The sequence below is a fragment of the Monodelphis domestica genome, chromosome 3, assembly GCF_027887165.1.
Source record: "Monodelphis domestica isolate mMonDom1 chromosome 3, mMonDom1.pri, whole genome shotgun sequence".
In the NCBI taxonomy this organism is placed as follows: Eukaryota; Metazoa; Chordata; class Mammalia; order Didelphimorphia; family Didelphidae; genus Monodelphis; species Monodelphis domestica.
The window spans coordinates 260,945,241-260,957,250 of record NC_077229.1 but is presented as its reverse complement, the minus strand read 5'-3'; the positions used below and the strand labels follow the sequence as shown (position 1 = coordinate 260,957,250).

Sequence of the window (12,010 nt, the reverse complement as noted above, 5' to 3'; positions counted from 1 at the left end):
TCTTCAGGATGTTCATCTGTTAGTGGTGATTTTGAACTGCCAAAGATTTCACACCCATTGGATTCAGAGCCAGAAGCAACCTTAGCTAGTTCAATGCCTTCATCTTACAGATGAGGGAGGAATCTGAGGGCCAAAATTATACAGTTAATAAGTAGCAAAATTGAATTCAAATCTAAGTTCTCTGACTCCAAATCCAGCATCATTTCTGGTGACAATAATGATTTTGTATCCCAATTTTTGGATATAGCACAATACAGTTGGAGTGGGAGAGTTAAGAGAAATCACTAGTCAATTGACCCACTCTTTCTTGTCTTAATCTAAATTCTCCCAATATGTAGGGTTCACTCAAGCTACACCATTGCTAACATATATGGAAGTTGACTTGCTAACATTTAGCATTTGCTCCTCGAACCTGGTTTGCTGAACTCCTTAACAATAATTTGTAGATCCATATTTATTTTAAAAAAACTTTCAGCACTGAACAGGATGTTTATTTTCATCTGTTATTCATACATACTATTAAGATTTTTTTAATAAATCTTTTTTTTAAATATGCACACAGGATATTTGGAGTCTTTAAAGAATATGAAGTTCAGGTTGACTCAGTTCTTCAAGTTCCAAAGTTCAGGCTTTGATGTTAGCTTTTCTACTTCTTAGCTAGGATTGGAGAAAACATATGGAGGATTTTTCTATGGCTCTTGGCAAGAACACTCATGAATAGCTGCATTAAAACAGATAGGGATAAAAGACCCTTGATATTTTATTAAAAAAAAAAAACTTTCATCCAAGAGCCATCACTTAAACACTGGGTTCTTTGAACAGTAGTCAGCTTTCTAATAAGCTGAGAATGCTGCTAGAGGGTTTGTTTGTTTCTTTTCTCTTTCTTCCTTTTTTTTTTAACCTCTTATTGTCCTCTTCTGCTGTCACAGCTGCACAGAAATGCTTCTGAACTACTCAGCTATTTTAGTCATTTTCTGTGCTTTCATAAAACCAAGTAAAGATACAGTTGAGGGAAGGGAAGAATAGTATGGTCGTTAAAGCATTTGGGAAAATCAAAATGATGTGTTAGTAGTTTTCTAAAGGGAGGGGCTACTGCTGGGCAATCAAATCTTTATGGAAGACAAATCATTAGCATTTTGGGAACCTTTTGCTTGTTTTACATTTTAAAACTTTCTCATTAGAAGAGAAAGGAAAGATAGTAGAGATTTTTTTTTTAATTTCTCTAGTTGTGATTCTGTTTGGAGAGGATGGTTTGGCAGGGATGCCCAAGGTGAAACACTGACTTTTTGTTTTTTATTCTACTAAAGAAGAAAACTGTTGCAATTTGCAGCATATAGAGTCCCATTTTATGTCTGCCTATTAGCTTGCAAATTTCCATTTATCTAATAGAAGAAAAGACTCCAAGCTAAACAAAATTTAAAGGCTATATGATGACTTATCTCAAGAGGAATGTAGATATAGCATGTCCCAAAAGTATGGCACAGGTTTGATCTGATTGTTTTTAAGAAATAAATCATTGGTTCTAAAAACAAACAAAAAACATGATATTGTTGGGTTTTAGCTATAGAATGTTGAAAAGTCTTGGTACAGTTTAAATTTATAAAAACTTTTATAATTTGTAAAACTATAGACTTTTCAGACATATTTAAAGGCTCTTCTGGAATTATTATAATATAAGTTGATTCTGTCCCATCTACCTTTGAGGAGAAGGAAACAGAGTATTCTCTCAGAGCTTGTGTCTTTCTCATCCTACTGTTCCTAAAGGAACAAGGCTTTTCACTGGCCTTCTGTTCTCAGAGAGTGGAAAAAGCCTAATTGCCATCTATTTTTTGTTATCTTCCTGTCTGTTGAGCATTCAATATAGTAAAGGGAGAAGATGAAAAATTAATGTTTTTTTATACTACATTGATGAGGGCATATACAAGATTTAACACAGTATGAGTAGGTATGAATGGATTGCAATCTGCTTCATTGGAGGGAATATCCACATCAGCAAGTTCACATGTCTATTGGAACATCAGAGTGTCAATGAGAACTATTTAAGCTGTAATTAGGAACTGAGAATTGGTCCCTATTATGCCATTCTAAAATAGTAGAAAGGGCTACTGCCATAAGCAAGAATTATGACTTTACTTCTCTCTGAGGCCATTTCTTTGATGATTGTACTAATGGAAAATAGGAGGGAAATACATTCATTTTTGTCTGATTGTTTTCTTAGGACAGATTGGATGAAGAGATTTTTTTTTGAGCTACCTAGCTGCCTCAGTATAGCATAATCTTGTCTTTGGCATTTAGTACCACTAAAATTAGCCTCTCAAGGATCTCAACAGTCTGACCCAGGTAGGGTGACTACCTTATGGCTGAACTAAGGACTACCTCATGACTAACCTATTGATTAAAGTTAAATTAAAGTAAGATTGGAGTGTTGGTACTAGGAAGATAGTAGAGAAGCAGTTTTCACAGATGAGTGAGTTCTTTTCAGCAATATATCTTTTAGTCCCCAAATTTGGACCATCACCACCCCATTATTCATTGTACATATGAAATATGGGTAAATTCTCTTGGAAATGGTAGGCTCATATGATCACAGAGCTAGAGCTAGAAAGGGACCTCAGAGACCTTCTGGTTCAACCCCTTCATTTTACAGCTGGAAAAACAAAGGCTTGGGGGAAGTTACGTGACCTGCCTAAGGTTACACAGTAAATTTCAGAGGAAGGATTTGAATTTAGGTCCTCAGACTTCAGAATCTATTCTGTGGACTCTTTTGTAGACTTTGAGATATAGATGGATTAGCCAGTTTTAGTCATATATTCTTTGATATGAAATGTATACCCCTAGGCATTCTAAAATTGTAAAAAAGTATATAAAATTCATATTTTCTATGATATGAAACCTATACCCCTAGTCACTCTAAAAAAAAGAAAAATCATTTAATCAATACAGAATAATTTTTTAAAATAATATTTTATTTGATCATTTCCAAGCATTATTCATTAAAGACAAAGATCATTTTCTTTTCCTCCCCCCGCACCCCCCATAGCTGACGCGTGATTCCACTGGATATCACATGTGTTCTTGATTTGAGCCCATTGTCATGTTCTTAGTATTTACATTAGAGTGTTCGTTTAGAGTCTCTCCTCTGAAATGTCCCCTCAACTGCTGTAGTTGGGCAGTTGCTTTTCCTCGGTGTTTCTATTCCCACAGTTTGTCCTCTGCTTATGAATAGTGTTTTTTCTCCTAGATCCCTGCAGATTGTTCAGGGACATTACACCACTACTAATGGAGAAGTCCATTACGTTTGATTATACCACAGTGTATTAGTCTCTGTGTACAATGTTCTCCTGGTTCTGCTCCTCTCGCTCTGCATCACTTCCTGGAGGTCGTTCCAGTCTCTATGGAATTCCTCCACTTTATTATTCCTTTTTGCACAATAGTATTCCATCACCAACATATACCACAATTTGTTCAGCCATTCCCCAATTGATGGGCATCCCCTCGTTTTCCAATTTTTGGCTACCACAAAGAGCGAAGCTATGAATATTCTTGTAAAAGTCTTTTTACTTATTGTCTCTTTGGGGTACAAACCCAGCAGTGCTATAGCTGGATCAAAGGGCAGACAATCTCTTATCACCCTTTGGGCATAGTTCCAAATTGCCCTCCAGAATGGTTGGATCAATTCACAACTCCACCAGCAATGAATTAATGTCCCTACTTTGCCACATCCCCTCCAGCATTCATTACTTTCCATAGTTGTCATGTTAGCCAATCTGCTAGGTGTGAGGTGATACCTCAGGGTTGTTTTGATATGTATCTCTCTGATTGTAAGAGATGTAGAACACTTTTTCATGTGCTTATTAATAGTTTTGATTTCTTTGACTGAGAACTGCCTGTTCATGTCCTTTGCCCATTTATCAATTGGAGAATGGCTTGATTTTTTGTACAATTGATTTAGCTCTTTGTAAATTTGAGTAATTAAACCTTTTCCAGAGGTTTTTATGAAGATTGTTTCTCAATTTGTTGCTTCCATTCTGATTTTAGTTACATTGGTTTTGCTTGTACAAAACCTTTTTAATTTGATGTATTCCAGATTATTTATTTTGCATTTTGTGACTCTTTCTAATTCTTGCTTGGTTTTAAAGCCTCTCCCTTCCAAAGGTCTGACATGCATACTATTCTGTGTTGGCCTAATTTTCTTATAGTTTCCTTCTTTATGTTGAAGTCATTCACCCATTTTGAATTTATCTTGGTGTAGGGCGTGAGGTGTTGATCTAAACCTAATCTTTCCCACACTGTTCTCCAATTTTCCCAGCAGTTTTTATGAAAGAGTGGATTTTTGTCCCAAAAGCTGGGATTTTGGGGTTTGTCATATACTGTCTTGCTGAGGTCATTTACCCCGAGTCTATTCCACTGATCCTCCTTTCTGTCTCTTAGCCAGTACTAAATTGTTTTGATTACCGCTGCTTTATAATATAGTCTGAGATCTGGGACTGCAAGGCCCCCTTCGTTTGTATTTTTTTTCATTACTTCCCTGGATATCCTTGATCCTTTGTTCTTCCAAATGAACTTTGTTATGGTTTTTTCTAGATCAGTAAAAAAATTTTTTGGAAGTTCAATGGGTATGGCACTAAATAGATAGATGAGTTTGGGTAGGATGGTCATTTTTATTATATTGGCTCGTCTTACCCATGAGCAGTTAATGTTTTTCCAATTGTTCAAGTCTAGTTTTAGTTGTGTGGAGAGTGTTTTGTAGTTGTGTTCATAAAGTTCCTGTGTTTGTCTCAGGAGATAGATTACTAAGTATTTTATTTTGTCTATGGTAATTTTGAATGGGATTTCTCTTTCTAGTTCTTGCTGCTGAGCTGTGTTGGAAATATATAGAAATGATGATGACTTATGTGGGTTTATTTTGTATCCTGCAACTTTGCTAAAGTTGTTGATCATTTCGATTAGCTTTTTGGTTGAATCTCTAGGATTCTTCAAGTAGACCATCGTGTCATCCGCAAAGAGTGATAACTTAATCTCCTCATTGCCAATTTTAATGCCTTCAATTTCTTTTTCTTCTCTAATTTCCTCTGCTAGTGTTTCTAGTCCAATGTCAAATAATAGAGGTGATAATGGGCATCCTTGTTTCACTCCTGATCTTAATGGGAATGCATCTAGTTTATCCCCATTGCAGATGATATTAGTTGATGGTTTTAGATATATACTGTTTATTATTTTTAGGAATGACCCTTCTATTCCTATGCTTTCTAGTGTTTTTACTAGGAATGGGTGTTGTTTTTTATCAAACGCTTTTTCTTTGTCTATTGAGATAATCATGTGATTTTGTTGGTTTGCTTGTTGATGTGGTCATTATGTGGATGGTTTTCCTAATATTGAATCAGCCCTGCATCCCTGGTATAAATCCTACTTGATCATGGTGAATGACTCTTCTGATCACTTGCTGGAGTCTTTTTGCTAGTATCCTATTGAAGATTTTTGCATCTATATTCATTAGGGAGATTGGTCTATAGTTTTCTTTCTCTGTTTTTGGCCTGCCTGGCTTTCAAATTAGTACCATGTTTGTGTCATAAAAGGAATTTGGTAGAACTCCCGCTTTGCTTATTATGTCAAATAGTTTGTATAGTATTGGGGTTAGTTGTTCTTTGAATGTTTGATAGAATTCACTGGTGAATCCATCAGGCCCTGGGGATTTTTTCTTAGGAAGTTCTTTGATGGCCTGTTGGATTTCTTTTTCTGATATGGGATTATTTAAGAAATCTATTTCTTCTTCTGTTAGTCTAGGCAATTTATATTTTTGTAGATATTCATCCATATCACCTAGGTTGGTATATTTATTGCCATATAGTTGGGCAAAGTATTTTTTAATGATTGCCTTAATTTCCTCTTCATTGGAAGTGATGCCCCCCTTTTCATCCTTGATGCTGTTAATTTGCCTTTCTTCTTTCCTTTTTTTAATTAGATTGACCAGTACTTTGTCTATTTTGTCTGTTTTTTCAAAGTACCAGCTTCTAGTCTTGTTTATTAGCTCAATAGTTCTGTCACTTTCGATTTTATTAATTTCTCCCTTAATTTTTAGGATCTCTAGTTTGGTTTTCTTCTGGGGGGATTTAATTTGTTCATTCTCAAGTTTTTTGATTTGTATTTCCAATTCCTTGATCTCTGTCCTCCCTAATTTGTTAATATATGCACTCATGGATATGAATTTTCCTCTAAGTACTGTTTTGGCTGCATCCCATAAGGTTTGAAAGGATGTCTCACCATTGTCATTTTCCTCAATGAAATTATTAATTGTTTCTATGATTTCTTCTCTAACCGATTTTGGAGTATCATATTATTTAATTTCCAATTAATTTTTGATTTGGCTCTCCATGTACCCTTGCCGATCAATATTTTTATTGCCTTGTGATCTGAAAAGGTTGCATTTATTATTTCTGCTTTTCTGCATTTGAGTGCCATGTTTCCGTGACCTAGTGTATGATCTATTTTTGTGAATGTGCCATGTGGTGCTGAGAAGAAGGTGTATTCCTTTTTGTCCCTATTTATTTTTCTCCATATGTCTATTAACTCTAATTTTTCTAAGATTTCATTCACCTCTTTTACCTCTTTATTATTTATTTTTTGGTTTGATTTATCTAAATTTGATAGTGGTTGGTTCAAGTCTCCCACTAATATGGTTTTACTGTCTATTTCCTCCTTCAATTCTCCTAGTTTCTCCATTAAAATTTTGGATGCTATACCATTTGGTGCATACATGTTGATTAGTGATATTTCCTCATTGTCTATACTCCCTTTTAACAGAATATATTTACCTTCCCTATCCCTTTTGATCAGGTCTATTTTTGCTTTGGCTTTGTCAGATATCATGATTGCAACTCCTGCCTTCTTTCTATCAGTTGAGGCCCAAAAGGTCTTACTCCATCCTTTAATTCTAACCTTGTGAGTATCAACCCGCCTCATGTGTATTTCTTGAAGACAACAAATGGTAGGGTTTTGGGTTCTAATCCATTCTGCTATTTGTCTACGTTTTATGGATGAGTTCATCCCATTCACGTTCAAAGTTATGATTGTCACTTGTGGATTCCCTGGAATTTTGATACCTTCCCCTAGTTCTGACCTTTCTCCTTTAGCTATACCCTTTTGAACCAGTGATTTACTTTAGGTCAGTCCCCCTAGTCCCCTCCCTTCATATGCTTCCCTTTCTAGCCCCTCCCTTTTTATGCTCTCTTCCCCTCCCCCCTCTCCTTCCCTCTTTTTTTATACTCCCTCCCCTCTCCCCCTCCTTGATTTTCCTTTCTTTCTTACCCTGTTGGATAAGATAGAATTCAAGATCCCACTGGATCTAGATGTTCTTCCCTCTCAGATTTGATTTCACTGAGAGTAAGGTTTAAGTAATTCTACTTCACGCTCTCTTCCTCTCTTTCTCATATGAGAGTTCTTCCCCTCCCCTTCCCATGTGTATCTTTGTATGGGAAAGATTATTCTATTTAGTCCCCCCCCCATTTCTTGAAGTAAATGTTAGTATTATCGACGCTTCCCCCCTCCCTTTTTCTTTCTTTGCCCCCCTTTCACCAAATCTTCTTGACACCCCAATCTTTCCCTATGTATGATTCTTCTAACTACTCTTATGATGCATACAATTTTTGAGAGTTACACAATACATTTTCCCCACATATTAATATATATAATTTGATATAAATGTTGTCCTTATAGAAGAGAGTTTGACTTAAAGAAAAAGATAAGATTTATCTCCTTATCCCTTTCTTTCATATATACCTTTTCATGTTTCTCTTGCTTTCTGTGATTGGATGTCAAATTTTCCACTACGTTCTGGTCTTTTCTTAGCAAATGCTTGGAAATCTATTTTGTTGAATGCCCATACTTTCCCCTGGAAGTATATAGTCAGTTTTGCTGGGTAGTTGATTCTTGGTTGGAGACCCAGCTCTCTTGCCTTTCTAAATATCGTGTTCCATGCTTTGCGGTTTCTTAGTGTGTTAGCCGCTAAGTCCTGTGTGATCCTTATGGGAGTCCCCCTATATCTGAAGCTCCTCTTCTTGGCTTCTTGTAGGATTTTCTCCTTTTCTTGGAAGCTCTTGAATTTGGCAATTACATTCCTAGGGGTTGTCTTTTGGGGATTTAGTATAGAGGGTGTTCTATGAACCCTTTCTATTTCTATTTTGCCCCCTTGCTCCAGAACATGTGGGCAATTTTCTTCTATAATCTCCTGTAGAAGAGCATCGAGGTTTTTGTTTATCTCGTATTTTTTGGGGAGACCAATAATTCTGAGGTTGTCTCTTCTTCCTCTGTTTTCCAAGTCTGTGACCTTTTCAGTGAGATATTTCATTTTTTCTTCTAATTCATTAATTTTTTGGCTTTGCTTTATTGATACTTGCTGTTTTGTAATCTCGCTGTCTTCCAGCTGCTTAATTCTGGTTGTTAGGGACTGGTTTTGCTTTTCATCTTTGTCTGCCCTTCTATTAGATGCTTCCAGCTCTTTCTCCAATTGTGAAGTCTTGTCTATCAGACTGCTGATCTCTTTCTCCCATTTTTCTTTCCAAAAGGTTTCCATCTTTTGGGTAAGCTCCAGTTTGAGATCTTCCAGAGCTTGTGGATAGTTTCCATTTTGGGAGGCATGTTCTGATTTTGTTTGGATTTCATCCTCATTCTCTTCTTTTCTTTGGGTACTCCCTCCATAAAAGTTTTCAATAGTCACTTTCCCCCCCCCCCTTTCTTCTTGGAGGCTTGATTTTGGGACATGTGAGACATCCCTTTAGTGGTTTTATAACACTTTCTTTTTTTGGTCTGGGGTCTGGGTGATATGGTCAGGTTTTCTGTGAATTTAGGTTGCCCCAGACCAGTTCTTCCCAGCCTCTGAGGTTTCTTAGAGTGTGGGTCCCTTTGTTCAGCCCAAATGCCCAGACAATCAGTGCAGCCCGCCCAGGTGTTTAGCTCCGCCCAGATGTTGAGCGCAACTGCCCCGAGTTCAGCTCCGCATCCCCCTGTGCTCAGCTCAGGATTCTCCTGTGAAACCACCCTGAAAGGTCATTTCCTTGCAATCTTTAGATTCCAAGGACCCTGGTGTGCCCCCCTCCCCCCAGACAGAGATGCTCCTCACTCACTCGCTCTCCCAGTGAGCGCTCTGATAGCTTACTCTGGTTTGGGGGGGGGGGCGCGGCTCAGTTCATGTTTTTGTGCAAGATTTTCCTCCTCCTTATAGTGTGGGAATGTTCAAACCCCGCGTATCTTCGTTTCTGTGGGATACTGGAGAGTTCCTCCGTTCGTCCAAAGGTGATTTTTATGCTCTTTTGATGTAGTCTATTTCATTCAGTGCTGGGGAGGGGAAGCGAGTCGCCTCTAGATTGAAGCCATGTTTACCCGGAAGTCCCCATGAACTTCATTTTTAAAAAGTATTTTGATAACTGTTCAAGATAATTAGTTTATTTTATAGTCTTATACATTTTATTTTATGCATTTAAAAACATTATTCTGAGAGGGGTTCTGTAGTTTTACCAGACTACCAAAAAAATCAATGACACAAAAAAGTTAAAGTTAAAATGCTAACAGGATTTATATTTTACCAACAGATGAGCACTTTGTTTACAAGAATAAGTAAATAAAATAGAAAAATACCAGACAGCTGGATTTTTCCTCCAACTTCCATCATAGCAGCACTACCTTGCTTCCTCTTTCAGTAGATACCTTATCCATAGTTTCCCAGTATTCCTGGGTTTCTGTCCACAGTGACCATTTTCTCTCTCCCGAGGTTTCCAGTTCTCCCAATATGGTAGTGTTCCAAGTTGGTAGGAGAAATCTCTACTTCTATACAGCCTTGGATGTTGGCCAGGGGCCAAGGTAGTTTTCTCATAGTCTCTCTTCCAAACCTCTTCCCTTTTCCCTCCTTTCCTCCTTCTTCCTCAGCTACTTTAAAAGTGAGTTACAGATCTGCAGAACTGAGCTTGCCTGATCTTTAGAAAGCAAGTTTAAAGTCTATAATGGTGACTATACTTAAAGTCTTTTCAACTTGGTAAAACTTCCAGAACTGATCCATTGTAACTCTATAGCATATTACCTCTATACCATAATGAGATGGAGTATAGCTTCTATTTAAACTCTTTAAAACATTTTTTTAAAAACAATATTTTCACTGAGAATCAAGACATCTATATTCAGGGTATTTAAAGCTTATTCATAGTAATATACTGTTAGCAAATAAGTTTCAAACCAAAATCTCCACATTTTTGTCCATCCAGTCTTTCAATGAATATGTGAATTTCTCTTTCTAGAATGATTGTCATATGTATTAACTGATGGAAAAATCCAACAGGAAGAAGAGGTTAGGGGTTCATATAAAATTGACTCAGTCCATCTCAGTCTTCTAAGGGAAGAAATACAAGCCCCTATTACCCAAGACTAACTAGATGGTTTAGTGATAATAAGTAAGCCTTTAGTGATAGAAGCATATAAAAAGAATTCCAGGATGGATGTGCCGGCCAGCTTCTTAGGTCCTTCAATTTCTAAGTATCTGTGCTAGCAATATATCTGTGGTTTCACAACAAAACAAAAACAAAAGTAATAAACTGTCCATCCCCAGTGCCCAGGCTAGATCTGATTGGTGACAGTGACAACATAGTTTTATACACAGGCGGGGAAAGAGAATGGAATTTTCATAGAACATGCCTTTCTAGGGTAACATACAGAAGTCTCCTTTGGATTACACTAGTCTTGAGTAAGATAAAGGGGGCCTCACAGAGGTCAGTGGAATCCCTTTGGAAACAGGTGATAGGCTCATGATTCAGTCCTTCTAGTTGTTCCTGTCTACTTGTTCTCTCTGCTGTCTCTGGGGGAAAGATCCTGATCTGGCCAGATGACTCTTAAAACTCTATATGCTAAGGGAAGAGTGGGAGGCAGAGGGAGAGTGGGGAGTCACAATGTGGAACAATGCAAATATCAGGGGTTTTTTAATGTATTGATTAGTTTTGCTGCAGTCTTTTCCTCATCCTTTTATTCTCTTAAAAATGTTGTTATAAGGATGACTTTATAGGAGGAGGGGAAAAGAAAGATAAAGAGCAAAATTTAGGCATTGTAAAAACAAAGGATAACAATAAAAATGTATTGTTAAGAACATCTGGCAAAATGAAAAACGTCCCCAATTTTTACAAGTGCCTATTCTGGAACTGAATTTGCTTTTCAAATATGGTGAGAAATTTATTGCTTCTTGTTTTATAATATTTAACCTTGACTTATATACTCTGTAGTGTATGAGACATATTTATGTGTATAAATAAACTCTATTGTTTCTGAAATAAGAGTCTTGTAGTCACAAAGCTTGTGCCTTCTCTTTAATTCCAAGGCCAAGCTTTCTCTTCACTGGTCTGTTTGAACTCCAACCTGGTGCCTTTTAGGTCATTATTTTTTCTGAGACATGTGTGATGACCTCTATACACACTTTTAAGTTTTGCCCTTACCAAAGAGAGAAATTTTACAGATTGGATTACAACTTTATAGAAAGATATTGTCTAATTTTTCCCCTTAATCTCCTGGTTCATTCAGTGAACACTCAGCCCTCTTCTTCATGCACATCTGTTAGATGCCATGATAGAAGGAGATAACTAGTCTAGAAAAAGATTATAAAATATAGTCTCACTCTGGAGAGCAATTTGGAACAATGTCCAAACTATGTATAAGCTTTAATACAGCAATATCATTACTTGTTCTGTATCCCAAAAAGATTAGGAGGGGAAAAAATGAAATGGAACTATATGTGCAAAAATATTTATAGCAGCTCTTTTTATGGTGGCAAAGAACTAGAAATTAAGGAAATACACATCATTTGAGGAATGGCTAAACAATTTGTAGGATATAATTGTGATGGAATATTAATTATACTACAAGAAATGAGGAGAAAAATGATGCTCTATGAAAAACCTGGAAAGACTGACATGAATCGTTGCAAAGTGAAATGGGCAGAACCAGGACAGCATTGTCCACAATAACAGCAATATTGCTTGAT

At 36.8% G+C, this 12,010-nt stretch overlaps 1 protein-coding gene across 10 annotated transcripts in view; it reads left to right on the top strand.

Annotated features, from left to right (window-relative positions):
• PTPRM (protein tyrosine phosphatase receptor type M) overlaps positions 1 to 12,010 on the top strand; it is a 1,053,679-nt gene that overhangs the window by 1,001,933 nt on the left and 39,736 nt on the right. The gene's annotated exons all lie outside the window — the stretch shown is intronic.